We start from the raw sequence: 15495 nt of genomic DNA, 5'->3' as shown, positions 1-15495 counted from the left end.
ACTCGAGAAGTAATCCTCTCAAACATGATCTCACAACTTTGTCCATACATTCATCGTTCGTAAATTGCCATTGCGGATCAATTTTCTTTTTTCACAAGGCAATTGATCTTCATTCAGCTTTTTACGTAAGTTCTGGTTAGACTACCGGCCTCTAATTTGAATATCTTTGGTCAGCCATTACCTTCTTGATCATCTACCTCTTCAGAGCTGTTGGAACAAGCGTTGTCTACAATTGCAGAAGTATGAGCTCGATTCCTCAAATACTCCAAAATTTCTTTGAATTTTCTTCAGAAGGCTGCATCTTGCACATGCTGTCTTTCTTCTGCAACACTTTCATCTTGTTTTCAATTACTGTCCCTAAACAAATATGACATTGTCAATCCGTGATAAGTTTCAATTATTAGAATTTTCTTAATTCAGCCATTACCTTCTTCTTCTACCTCTTCAGAGCTATCGAAACAAGGCGTTGTCCACCTGAAAAAACAAAAAGCAATTGCAGATAAGACTATGTTTGTACTTCTTAAAATGGAAGTAGTATAGCTTCAAGATCGATATACTTACCCACGAGCTCCAAACCTGGTATGCATCGAGCTCCACATGACCATAGGACTTACTAATCCCGTATAGGACAGGTTATGGTTCCCGTCAGTGCATTCTTCAGTTTGAGCGGCTAGAAGCTCTTCATCGACCTGCACGTCATGGAAGTTCAATTTTAGTATCGAATAAATGATTAGAAATGCATAATTAGTAAAGATATTGTTCTAGGGAGGCATGCAGAACTAATGGAATTATTGGCACCTTATCGAAAAATCTAGATGTCGTGGGAAGATGATTCGCAACTCTCAGGTTGGTCATATACAACCAACTGTTATAAACAATAGCTCATTCCTCTTCTCTTTCTCTCTCGTAAGGTATTGATGAAAAAGCAGTGAACTGGATTGAAGTGTTGTTCGTAGATTTGGAGTTGATAATAGACCCTTTATTTGATTGTTTCTCTATCTTGCGTTTGTTGCTCAAATCCGCAGCGGAATTTTAGTTTCACTCCAATGTGTTGCCCCTCGTCTCATTGCTCAAACACAAGCACCCAAAGCAATTATACTAAAATCACCCAACTAAATCAACTCAAAATCAAGTTTGGGAGATAGTACTAATAGAAACGGGAAGCCCTAATAATCGAGCAATCCCCAATCACAGAGGCAACTGGGCAGCGGCGACAAAGGATAGAGTTTATGGAGAAGAAAGTAACCCTAATTTGAACAAAAAACCAAAACTTGCTGTTATTTTTATAATATTCAATAGAACCTTCTAGATAGTTCAAATTATTTTTTTTGTTATTAAAAAATATGTATTTTTATATATTTATTATACATATTCTACACTCTTCTAAACCTTGTAATTACATAATGTTCTTGTTGAGTACCTTTTTATTTTTTTTTTTAAATAATATTCACCAAAATTATATATCTTTTATATATTCTAAACTCTTCTAACTATACTTTATTTTATATAGCTTTCTAGATGGTTGAATTTTTAATTTTTATATACTATCTCTTTTATTTATGTATATTAATTAATTATAGACTTTCTTAATCTTTTATGTCACTCGTGTCTTTAAAATATATTTTACTATTATTGTTATATATATATATAGTATAAAAATATTAATCTTAATTTATACGAAATTAAGCAAGTAATGAAATTCAACCCAACCTAAAGACTATACAGATTCCAATATATTCAAATTTTAGACAATTACTAGAAAAAGAAGGGTTTATCACCAATAAAAAATAACAATGAGATAAAGAGTGCAAACACTACAATTGGAAACCTTCGAGGGATGCCAAAAAATACAGCATCCTATGAGAGATTTCAGGAACTCGAAAAGGTATGCAATTTGTATCATTGAGCTAACCACCACGCAAAAAATAAACTCATAAATTAACACCAACACAAACAAACAATAAAGTAAATAAAAAAAACAACCTGCATCATGAAGAAAACAACACGAACATGCCAAATTAAACAGATTCAAAGCTAGAAGGCTTCACCAAATCTCATTTTTTTCAAAATAACGCAAGTTGCGATCCTCACCCAACATTTAGCAAAATAACAAAACAAAAAGAGCAGTGGCACAAAAGAAATTGCCTCAATACAATAAACTAAAACAATAGAATGAAGAAATCATATAAAACGTGGCTTACTGTCGGCGGGCAGGGGCAGCTCGCAGTCGACGAGTCAAGAAAGGCCGCAGCGGAGCACGGTCGACGGTCGACGGTCGAGAAAGGCGGAGGCGGCGCGGTTCAGGGGTGCGGTACGGATAACTTAAAAGAAGGAAAATGAGAAAGTACGGGAAGAAGAAGAAAAGTGAAAAAGAAAAAAGATGAAAGAATGAAGAAGCAGGAGAACGAACAAGACGAACAAAGTACGAACAGAGGAGAGGAAGAAGCGGATGCCGGATGGGGCGTGTCTAGGGTTTCTTTAGAAGTCTCAATTTTAATTCTACTTTTTAATTGTATATAATAATTTTAATTTTAAATAAACAGTTATTTTAATTTCAGTTAGTATATATTTTAATTTTAAATATTTTTGTGTTGTACACTTTCAAAGGTGTAGAAATACTTTACTTTTCAATCCTTTAACTGTCATAACATTTTTTTGCTAAGCCCATCTCTAAGTAATTAATGTAATAACTAAGAACACCTAACATATTTTAGTTGACAATGATGCATAAAACAATTGCAAATATGCACATAACAGTTGCAGATCTAAAATATTGCGTGCAAATAGATGGATTAAGCAGCAAATTCAAATTCACATACATCATTAGGTAGTGTTACATAGGTCGTAGCTTTAATTTTACGATATTTATTCTAACATTGTATATGAAACTCATTATACTCCGAATCTATATGCTCATAACAAAACAAAATATGGATATATTCTTACATATACCTCGAGTGGTGTCATCACCTTATTGATCATCGATTTCTATTTATTAAACTTGCAATTTATATGAATGTATCGATGAAAAATGTGATGCCGTAATTAATACTCCTTGACGTGAAGCTTTGTCTTCAAATGCAGATGCCTAAACCTGACAGACGTGACTTCACCGAGGATTCCTCGGCCATTTTTGCGTCATCTGCAAATTAATTGATTAATTAAGATTTTTGTAAACAGAAATTAGTTGTATATATATATATATTTATTTATATGTTTCCATCAAATTAATTAGTCCTGGAGCATGTAGTCTCGAGTCATTATCAAAAGATGGCCTTAGCCATATATATCTTTCTACGTTAGAGCCATTTCATATGGGCCAAGGTCAGGATGCCGACTGCCCAAATCAGCGCTAATGTTACCTCAACCCGCGAAGTTGTCATTCGAACAACCAAATTATGGAGAAAGCATCATGGTAATCATCAACTTTAAACCGGTAGCAACCCCTTGCCAAAAGATATATGTTTCTGACGAAATTGTAATTGTCTAACTTGCAAACATACTCGAGCAGGATCATCCCTCAAACATGATCTTACAACTTTGTCCTCACATTATTCGCTCAATACTAGCAATAACAAAGAGTACATTGCCATTATGGATCATTTTTATTTTTTCAAAAGACAGTTGATTTTCATTGAGGTTTTTGCGTTTGTTCTGGTTAGATTTACGGACACCACGACCACATCACAACTAAAGTTTCTGCTGCATTAGTAGAAATCTCATCCCTTGTTTGTGCCTTTTCAGTTTTTAAAGATGGCACCTGTAAGTCATATGGAACATTCCGTTCGATGAATCGATTATCGTCATCGTGTCACTCTCCATGGACGCTGGAGCTTCGAGGTCTATATCCAACGGCGCCTTAACACTGACCCTTTCTCTACTAGACTCTGCTACCTGAAGATCTTTGCAATCATTAGCAGAGGAGTTCTAATCAATGAAGACTCGCGCGGACACAGGCACCCTGATCTTATTTCTCCAGATTACCGACATTCAGTTCGTCAGCAGAAACCTGATCTGGTTCGCAGGCTATGTTTATGTCGATCATTCTCTCCAATCTTTCAATGTCAGCATTCTTCCCTTTAGGCTGGGAATCAAAGTTTTCTGAAGTCGAAGCAATGGATGACAGCTTGATTTCTGGAACAACCGTTTCAAATATGGGGAACCCAAGACGCTGCTTCACTGTTCGAGTCTCAGCCTCAACGATCTCCTTTTTTCCTGCACTTTCGGAGCCACTTGAAACCAATGCACTCTTCAGAGTAAAATACTGATAGAGATCCCCAGCATTCAGATTAACACGAGTCAGATTATCTTTTCTGTTCTTGTTAAGATCTTGCATGATCACAACCTCGTCTGAATTTTGCAACACAAAAAGTTTAGACTTACCATCCAATCCAGTCAATGCTTTAAATATTCGTTGAAATATTTCCTTCATACCCAAAATCAAGATCAGTCCACTCAGACAAATGAAGAAATATGCTCTAAAGTCAAGATATATTTCCAATCTCCAGCAGAATTCTAATTCAACTTCTCTTATTTCATCTTTCCAACAAAAGCATAAAAAACAAACAAAATAAAATAAAATAAAAACAAGAAAATCAACTATTCATGACGACATTGAAAATGAAACCAGCAAATTCAAATAGATAACCCTAATCCGGAGAGAGTGTGTGAAAAAGAAGCAGGGGCGGACCGATTTAAGGGAAGACGAAAGAAGGAAACCCTAATCATCACTTTCATTCTCTTACTTTATTATGGTTCCCCTTACCCTTCCCGGTTTATATATTTTTATAACGTTGACAAGAAGTTTTTAGATATTTTATATTTTTTTCATGCTTTATAATATTTATTTATTTATGTCACTTTATTCTAGATTCTTCTAGTCACTTAAACAATAATAATAATAACAACAATAATAAGAATAATAATTATTATTATTATTTATTTTTATATAAATAACAATAACAATACAGTAACTTCAATTTTGAAATTATCCGTTCATCGAAATAATCTAATATACTTTTTTACCTAATTTTTTTATTACTTTCAAATCACCTAAAAGTTTCAAATCACATGGGTGGACGTACACTACCAAAAAATCCACTATTTGTAGTTGTTATACTGTTCGTAACAATTGGTCTTTTACAAAAAGTGGGTTTTGTTATGCTTTTTGTTGGAACAAATTTTTTTGTATTGGTCAACCTTTTTTTTTTTGTTTCGACAAATTATCCGCAACAACTATAATTATGACGAGATAAGGTTTTATATATATTTATTACATATGCCAAACCGTAACAAAAAGTCAATATTATAATTATAAATAAAAATTAAAATAAATATATATTATGTAAGTTTAAAAAAATATATTAAAAAATAATAAAATTTGAAAAGAGTGGCTCAACACTTTAACAAAATTCCCAGCGACTCCCTATACTCACAGCGAAGCTCGTCGACGTTGTACTCCGCCCTCTGCTCTACCGTCGCTGGTCAAAGCTTGTGCTTCTCCTAGTTATTGGTGGTGTGAATCTTCCTGCCCACGGTGTTATTCTCACGATATCGAAGGGTTATTGTATAACTATGAAAATTGATTTTTAGGTTTTTAGTGTTCTTAGTTGTTGGATGATCTTCTTGTAGAAATTAAAGGGTAAATTGTGAGTTTGTATATCTAATTTTCTTAGGTAAATAAGGTTCATAGGTTTGTACCAATAGGTTTTCTTAAATTGAGTGTTTCATAATTGAATAATGCTCGTTTCGTCTATATTCATTTGTAGAATTAAGATATTGAACAACGAGGTGGTGTACTTATGACTGTTCGAAAATCAAATATTAGGTAATATAAGTGACTGGGTTTTTTGAATTTTTGTTCTTGTAATATTTTATTATTTGTGATTTCATAAATAACATTGGTAAAGTGTTTTTTCAATGTTTTGATAGTTTTTAAAGTGTGTAAAGTAATAGAAAAATCTTAACCCTTCGTTGATCATTCCAATAAGAGGGGCTATTTTATCATTACTAATAATATATAAGATATTATTATATGTTAATTTAAATAAATGATTAAAACTATATGGATAAATATGTATACGAAACAAAAACAATGAATCGTACTGTGTTTGGAAAACAGTTTTTGGAAACACGGTGTATATCTCAATATTTCAGATTACCTTTTTTATTAAATTTTTTTTATTCCGTATTTGCCTTTAAAATTAATTAATTTTTTCATATATATTAATATATTTTTTATTACACTATTTATTAGATATTTGAATATTTTCTTCTAAAAACATATGAATTCACTTTTATAAAAATTTGTAAATTTGTTAAAATAAAGATAGAAAAAGGTATTAATATTATTAAATTTTTATTAAAAATGAATATATTTATTTAAAATTATAAGTTTAACAAAAATAAATATTAATTAAAAAGTATTATAATAAAAATACATATACTAATAAATTTTATTTTTTTGTTTATACTATATTTAATGAAAAAAATATATTTTTCAATAAAATTACATTATTTTTTACAAAATATTTAAAAAATAGTAAAAATAAATATTATAAAAAAGTCTACCCACCGAAAAGCTTAACTAAATATTTTTAGAAAATATAAAATATCCTTGGTTGAAATTTTATGTATAAACAACTAATACAAAACTGCTATTTTACCAAATACTTTAGCAAAAACAGCTAATATATTCAGCTAAACAAGCTAATCGAATCAGCTAACAACTAAAAACTAACGCTTAATTGCGAAACATTCCCTAATCCACTATTGCATGATATAAAAAGTAAAGAAGAATCTAGAATAAATTAGCATAAATAAGTAAAGATAAATAAATATTAGAAAACATTAAAAAAATATTGAAAATCTAGAAACTTCGTTTCAACATTATTAAAATAGGAAAACCGTGAAGGAGAAGAGCACAACATAATCGAACCGTTGACAAGGCTTTTCTTCTTTCTTCTTCCTAGAATTCCCCGAGCCCTCTTTCTCTTTCACATACTTGCGATTAGGATTTTCTGTTCAGATTTGGCTTGCATTACTTCTATGTTGTTGACATTCTTGTTTTAGTTTATTATTTAAAGAAAATAACAGCAGAGATATTAAGTTTCCTAAATAATAATTCACACAACATTCCAACTAAATGGTCACGAGATACCGTGTTGAAAAGGTATCAATGTTACAATATCTTTACGTTGTTAGCACTTGAGTGGTAAACTATTTTAAATCAACACTAGATATGCAACATTTATTGTTCAAGAATAAATAAATTTTTTAACAAATATCATGGATATCACAAACATCATACTTGAAATTATATCTATGATGTTCCATACAAGAAGCAAACAATAGTAGAAGTTGAATTGAATAATTTGGTTTTAAATTTTGTTGACTTGGTTAATATATTTTCATTGTATATAGATATATCTTACATGTGTTCTATTGATACAAACAAACATGTTCCGACATTATTTTAAAATCTTATCGTTTGATTTCTCATCAATGGTTGAATGCCTTTCGTCTACATTTCAATTTTCAAATCACCTTGGAGCCTTGGGCAGCCGCATCATAAAATCCATTTTGCTACGACTTGTTGATTCTCAACCCAGGATTAAACCTTGAACTACATTTCACTTGCCACTTCATACAAAAAGGCTCTTGGCTACGACAAGCAGACCGAAAAGTGAGGGTATCTCAAGTGATTGAGGACCCCACCTTAGAAAAAACATGTTCTGGATTTTGCAACACAAAAAGTTTAGATTTACCATCCAATACAGTCAATGCTTTAAATAATCTTTGCAGTATTTTATTCATACGCAGAGTCAAGATCTGTCCACTTAGACAGATGAAGAAATATGCTCCATGTGGTGCAGTAATACGATCTATTTCTAATCTCCAGCCAAATCCTAATTTCACTTAATTTGGTGCCTCTGATCTCATTCGTCTTCTCTTATTTCATCGCTCCAACAAAAGCATCCGAAATAAACTGAGTAAAATAAAACAAAAAAGCAACTATTTATTAAAAACTGAAAATTAAAATTCAGAGAGTAATAGAGAACTAAGCCAGCAAAATCCAAACACATAACCCTAATACCTAGTCAGGACAGAGTGTCTGAAAAACAAATAGGAGTGGACGGATTTATGTGAAGAAGAAATAAGAGAACCCGAATTAATGGTCCACGACTCTTAGCTATTTTTATACTATTTTTCTAGATACCTTTATTTTTTTTGTCATGTTTTATAATATTTATTTACTCTAATTTATTTTAAGATTCGTCTGCACTTTGTATATTATCTAGTGTATTTACTTTTAGATATTATTTAAAAATAAAGTAACAACAGAGAAAAAGAAGTGACTTAAAAAAAATAATAATCATAATAATGGAGGTAACTCCAATTTTGAAATTATTGGTTCATTAAAATAATCAAACCTATTCTTTTACATAGTTTTTTTATTAATTTCAAATTTACCTCAAAGTTTCGGACACTCTCAAGTTATTTTTATATATTTTTTTTTCATGTTTTATAATATTTATTTACTTAGGCCAATATATTTTAGATTTTTCTACAGTTTGTATATAATCTTTTCTATTTTCTCCAAGAATAATTCATACAATATTGCAATTCAATACTTTTGTATATAAATTTTTTAAAAAAATTATGGCATAAATATAAGGCTTTGTTTTAATTGTGAAATGATTTTAATGAATATTTTTTCAGTATAAAAAATTGTGTACTTAATACAAAAATAATGAGTGTGTAAAATATTAATTTTTTTTAGAATAATATTAATATGTACCAAACAAGCAAACCCTACATGTCTTAATTAATTAATAATAATAATAATAATAATAATAATAATAATAATAATAATAATAATAATAATAATAATATTGGAGGTAACTCCAATTGCGAAATTATGCATTCATCCAAATAATCAACACCTATTTTCTTCATATAATTCTGTATTAATTTCAAATTACCTCAAAGTTTCAAACACTCCCAAATTCTCTCTAAAATTACAACTTAAGAAATATAAAAAGTATAAAACTTCATTCTAATTTAAAATTCCACTGTCCCGCACCTTTAAATATAATTTATAAAATAAATATTATTGTTATTTTTAAATATAATTTATAAACCTTTTTTTTAAGAAAAATCAAAATAAAATACTAATGAGATCTAGCAAAATTTTACCATTGGAAAACAGCTCAAATATCAAAATAAAATCTAACAAAATTTTACCCTTGGAAAACAACTAAAAAATCCAAGCAAGCAAAAGGTTTATTTGTATATCATATTTGTAAATGGAAATTTCCCTGAGTTATTCTGCATATGAACTAATGGTGTCTTAATTTATGCAGCAAAGACTTTCCAAAAGACAAAAGACATGTTGAAGGAAAGATCAAAATATGGAAACTCACTCCTTCCATTATGGTGCAAAGAAAAATTAGTGTGAATTCTTTTATTCCAGGAATGTGAGTGATTTACTCAACCGGATAGGGTTGAAGATTGGTAATCTGTGATTTGGAGATCATACTTTAGAGAGAAGAATATTGTGTGAAACTCTTATCCATCTATCCATATTGATTCTCTTTAGTTTTGAATGAGTTTTTGACAGAAAAATTCGCCGGAGAGGTCGAAGGTGTTCAGAATTAATGGAGTTCCAACCGGAGGGAATGATCAAGCTCTGGAATTCTCTGCTATGTGGTCGTTGTTAGTACGAGGTTGTAGTTACGAGAACCTTAGAGGTATTTTCTTGGGTTAGTTATAACTAGCATTAGAGTTAAATGAGTTGTGGTTGTTTGTGTCCTTAATCAGCACTGATTAGTGGAATTCCTCCTGGATTGGTATCCCCCGGATGTAGAATGGTTGATAATCGAACCGGGTCAACAAACACCTTGTCTTATTGTTGTTTTATGTTCTTCATTGTTTTTCATTGTTGAAACGTAGTTATAACTGTGAACCGTCCACGCTTCGGGAGTTGGCCCTTTAAAGTGTTCGAATATGTTTTGTTCGATAAATCACTACCCCAACAATATTTAAATTTGATTTAAATACGAGATTTAATTCAATGAATTATTCAATCTAACTTCGATCTATCCATTTATTCAAACATTAATCTGGTCTCCAAGATACTCAATCACAGGCCCATCCAGAGGCATGTTATCAACTCCAAACATTCCAACAATATTTCAATCCAGTTCGCTATTTTTTCATTCTTAACTTACCATCGAAAGAGAAGAGGAATCAGACACAAGCAAAGGTTTATTCTCTAACCAGAACATCGATGACACCTTAAACCGGTATGGAAAAACCTGAATACACAGCCACCCTTCTAAATATATATATATCATGTAAGAAGGGAATAATCTTCTCCTAAAGTCTACTCGATTTGAGTGATGAAATTTCTCAGGAATCTCCTCCAAAGCTTGATTTTCATCCCGGGCCAGTAATTTGTTGAGGGATGGATTGACAACAGAGGATTCTTCCTAAAAAAAATGAATTGATTCAAATTTGGGATATCTGGATCAACAGAATTTCCATCTTGGAAGCAAACGAACTGCAATTAACATTTTTCTCAACCAGGATCCATACATAAGTCTAAGAAATTTTGAATCAGGATGAACTACCAATATATGCGATAAAGTTCATTATGCAAGAAACTATCGAGGAAAGGATTTATGAGTTACTAAATAATAAAGATGGGGTCATTGAAGGTACCATGGATGGATGCTGAGGGTCTAAAAAAGGTTACGGAAGGAAGTCGATGTGAAATTTTTATGTACAACATGTAGATCTACTGCCTTTTGAAAAAATAAGAATGATGATTGACTATTTGTTATTGTTGGTTATGGATGAAGAATGTGTAGAAAAAGTTGTAAGATGGCTGATGCTGCCCAAGTATGTTTGCAAGTGACATAGTAAAACTTTTCATCAGGAACATATCGTTTTTGGCAAGGGGTGGTGAGTATGGATAATAAAAAAAGTAGCTCAATTTCTTCATATGGCGTCAAATGAGTGTCCTCCCCATATCTTAAATCCTTCAGGAAAATCAATTCATCCTTTGTTTCTTAGTAAAATATACACCTGAACTTTCAGAGGTAACGGATAATGCACTTCCATTCATTTCTGAAATTAAGGCCTTTTCAACTATTTTGTGGTTTACTCTGAAATTATGATAACCCTGCATGCAGGTATCTGAAGATCAGAAACTTTTGAGGGAGAAAATCCTACAGCTAAGTGCAGATGCGGACATTAAACGTTTGGAGAAAGCACTTTCTGAGGAGTCTCTCATGAAATTATTTAATGCAAAGGAAACCAGAAGCTTAATCACACCACTGTCTGCATTTATCTCATCTTCTTCTCTGATTTCCCCTTCTTCCAGTAGCTCAGACAAAGAAGGTGAACCAACAGCTGTTGCTACAGAGAGAGTAGAGTCCGTATTCATATTCAGGGATGGGACAAATACAAATGAAGTCAAAAACATTGCATAGCATTTCAAAATCTCCTGGGAAGAGTTTGGACATGAAAAATGCAGTCATTGTTAATGAATATGTCCATGGAGAACACATTGTCCTTTTTTGTGATCCCAGTTTGCCTGGAAAATACCTAATTTACATGGTTAGTGAACTTTCGTCTTCTTTCTTTTATTTGTTTAGTAATGTTGTATGTTGTTTTGTTTATTTCTTTTTATATATTTATTAATTATTTTGGTCTATTATCTAATGGTTCTTAATTACCACATTTTAATAGCTTGCACCATGACCAGGAAAAGTGGAAAGAGAATATAATGGAGAATGCCTACTGGGATTGGATTATTGAATCTATCAAACAGGATAATCCCGACTACAGTCATGTACTGAAATTGATGACAAAAGTGCGGGACGAAATCTATGTAATGGTTCCCCAGAGATGGAAGCAGGAAGTTATTGAAGATATCAACTTGGAAAGCCTTTCTCGGGTGCACAACTAATTGTTTTGGTTTACCTATTGATCCAAGCTTTAGTTTCCTTTTATTTGTGGACACTAAAGCCAAATCACACTTTCTTTGGTTATTGTACTCATAGGTACTGAATTCAGGCAGCATAGATTTTCAATATATATTGCAGAAGCTCTCTGCTGTATATATCTTACACCTGTAACGCCACAAAATATTTTGGTTTGTTATACTATATGCATTCATACACATATTCTGTGCCTTCTATAGCATCATTCGGCATCCCTACCGGGTTTAACACGAGATCTTGTCTGTTGCCGCAGAGACAGTTGGATCCGGTTTAGAATGCAACGGTGGCGAGATAGATGTATTGAAAAGGTTAGGCTTGACGAGGCTGGTAATGAAGGTAGCCGCTTTGACACAAGGACAGCTACCTAAAAATGAGCCTTAATCTTGCCAGACTTAGAAGTCGTGAAATCCGGAATTCAAATGATTAGTGTAATTGCAATCAGCAAGCAATCTGATCACTTTCATGAATTTTACTTCCAGCATGGTTGTATCTTTATTTTCTTTGTATTCTTTCGAAGAATTAAAATTTGGATTGTTGATTTAATTGTTTTTCTCATTTTTCAATACGAAATTCTACTTTTATAGCCAATAGCTAATATAATTTTATATAAAGTTTTTTTTTTTTTTTTTTGAAATAGGCTGCAATATGTAAAATATTAGATAGGAATACAGTAATTACGCATCAAATTCAAACTCATCTAAAGAAATACATAAGCATAACAAATGAGAAAAACAAATTGAATCTCGATGTTTACTTTTCTAAAAGTTCTTTAATACATCCACCAATGTAATAGATGCATTGCAGGCTGGCAAATTAACGAGTTTTGCAAAATTTACTTGGTATATGCTAACAAATAAATAAATAAACTGCATTAGCCGATATCATATGAGGATAATGTCTCTAACACTTTTCCATAATTTAGCAGAAATTTCAAGACCAAAACTTCATTAATCGTCCCCAATGAAGCCCTTCACCTCCACTCTCTACAACTACTTCTCCATGGATGGTCTTTAATATAGTACAGTGGTCTGATCTCCTTATCGATCATCCATTTCTATTTATTAAACTTGAAATTTATAGGAAAGTATCGATGAATTTTCTTAATAATGCTTGGGAGTTTCACCAGAATAAGGGTGTTAAAGGGTAGAGGTTACACTAATATAAAGCCATTTATATTAGGATTGAATGGTGATTTTTATTTTTGAAGTATCCAATGTATTTTTGTGCTTTAAAAGGCTGATGTCCGTTGGTGTATTTAGGTCCTGTTAGGTAAGGAGTAATTTAGAGAAAAAACAAGTGTTGTCTTCATGCTTTAATTTAAACTTGCAATTTATATGAATGTATGGATATATTTAATTAATTAATTACCTGGAAAATATGAGTGGATGGGTTAATTTATGTTGACGGAAAATTTGTTGATGAAAAATGTGATGCCGTAATACTCCTTGACGTGAAGTTGTGTCTTCCAATGCAGATGCTTTAAGCGTAACAGGCGTGGCTTCACTGAGGATTCCTCAAGCCATTTGCATTGCAAATTAATTGAATAATTGTAAACATTTGCACCAGGACGTTGTAGAGCAGGTCTTGATTGGTTTCATCCTCCCACTGGAGCTGGTTCGGCTGCACCAGTCTCGAGTCATCATCAAAGGATGGCCTTAACCATATCTATCTTTCTATGTTGGAGCCATTTGATAACTCCAAAGAATCTTGCAGCTCCATTTTAAATTTATTTCCAGCGTCTTCGAGAATGCCTTGTTAGAACTTAATACCTTAACTTGGTGAATCATTTACTCCATTATTACGGTACATGTAAATGCAGGTGCACAATAAGCAAAACTAGTGATGAAGCATGACATCTGCATGTATTTCAATTGCAAATTGAAACCAAATTTATCATCTTTCAGAATCTTAGAATGGTATGGGAATATTTCAATAGATGAAATTGATATTTGTTTCTACGAAATGAAAAATGTATCTCTCAGACTCACCTAAAGAAGTTGTTTTTTTAATATACAAATAAGCTTGATGATCTCCAATCATAATGGGAGAATCCTAGCCTGAAGGTTTTATCCATCTTTCTCAAGAGAAACGATACAAAATCCTAGCTAATTGAACCAATAAATCGAGAAAGAATTGTCGCAGGTATGCAGAAATTTTAACACCTAGGCCAGTTTTAAACATCAGCCATGCCAGAAAATATCATTATACAGAACTATCAATCATGCATGATGGAAATTTTATTGCTATGTTGCTTTGTATGAAAGTATTACAAAAACAAAGGCCTATTTTCAAATGTTGAGCTATTGTGTTTTATATGCTAATTTGCATGTAGCGAATACACTACTTGCGTCATTCATGACATCCCATTGAAGGAAACAATAAACAAATTGCACAAAATTGAAAAGTATTTGTTTCCAAGCAGAAAACGACATGACCGAAAAACTTTCAATTGCAGCCAATCATTTATAATGCAGTCACATAATGTGGTTCGCGAAAAAGAATTTTGTATCTGAATTAAAACAGCCAATCAATTATAACTGAATCACGCTGCATATTAGCATGTACAAAGTATATGCATAATATACAAATTAAATAAGAAAGTATGATTTGTAAGGCACGTTTCACCCACAATTTACATGGTTCGAACCAAATTATCTAGAAAGCATCATAGTTATCATTAAATTTAAACAACTAGCCACCCCTTGCCAAAAGAGATATGTTTATAATGAAATTGTAATGTTTACACTTGCAAACATACTCGAGAAGTAATCCTCTCAAACATGATCTCACAACTTTGTCCATACATTCATCGTTCGTAAATTGCCATTGCGGATCAATTTTCTTTTCTCACAAGGCAATTGATCTTCATTCAGCTTTTTACGTAAGTTCTGGTTAGACTACCGGCCTCTAATTTGAATATCTTTGGTCAGCCATTACCTTCTTGATCATCTACCTCTTCAGAGCTGTTGGAACAAGCGTTGTCTACAATTGCAGAAGTATGAGCTCGATTCCTCAAATACTCCAAAATTTCTTTGAATTTTCTTCAGAAGGCTGCATCTTGCACATGCTGTCTTTCTTCTGCAACACTTTCATCTTGTTTTCAATTACTGTCCCTGAACAAATATGACATTGTCAATCCGTGATAAGTTTCAATTATTAGAATTTTCTTAATTCAGCCATTACCTTCTTCTTCTACCTCTTCAGAGCTATCGAAACAAGGCGTTGTCCACCTGAAAAAACAAAAAGCAATTGCAGATAAGACTATGTTTGTACTTCTTAAAATGGAAGTAGTATAGCTTCAAGATCGATATACTTACCCACGAGCTCCAAACCTGGTATGCATCGAGCTCCACATGACCATAGGACTTACTAATCCCGTATAGGACAGGTTATGGTTCCCGTCAGTGCATTCTTCAGTTTGAGCGGCTAGAAGCTCTTCATCGACCTGCACGTCATGGAAGTTCAATTTTAGTATCGAATAAAT

General features: G+C 32.2%; 1 long non-coding RNA gene across 4 annotated transcripts; it reads right to left on the bottom strand.

The window, feature by feature from the left end:
- Nucleotides 1-254: 254 nt before the first annotated feature.
- Nucleotides 255-15412, bottom strand: LOC127259766 (uncharacterized). 4 transcript variants are annotated; one of them, XR_007840572.1, is made up of 3 exons: nt 15329-15412; nt 15195-15241; nt 255-357 (listed from the first exon to the last, which is right to left on the bottom strand). It is a non-coding gene; the product is annotated as an uncharacterized LOC127259766 (long non-coding RNA). The 4 variants fall into 4 exon arrangements; XR_007840573.1 differs by lacking the exon at nt 15195-15241 and adding an exon at nt 428-474; XR_007840574.1 differs by lacking the exons at nt 15195-15241; nt 15329-15412 and adding exons at nt 428-474; nt 562-645.
- Nucleotides 15413-15495: the final 83 nt, after the last annotated feature.

Source organism: Andrographis paniculata, unplaced genomic scaffold (genome assembly GCF_009805555.1).
Source record: "Andrographis paniculata isolate CXL003 unplaced genomic scaffold, ASM980555v1 Contig60END, whole genome shotgun sequence".
NCBI lineage: Eukaryota > Viridiplantae > Streptophyta > Magnoliopsida > Lamiales > Acanthaceae > Andrographis > Andrographis paniculata.
This window is presented reverse-complemented; position numbering and strand designations above follow the sequence as displayed.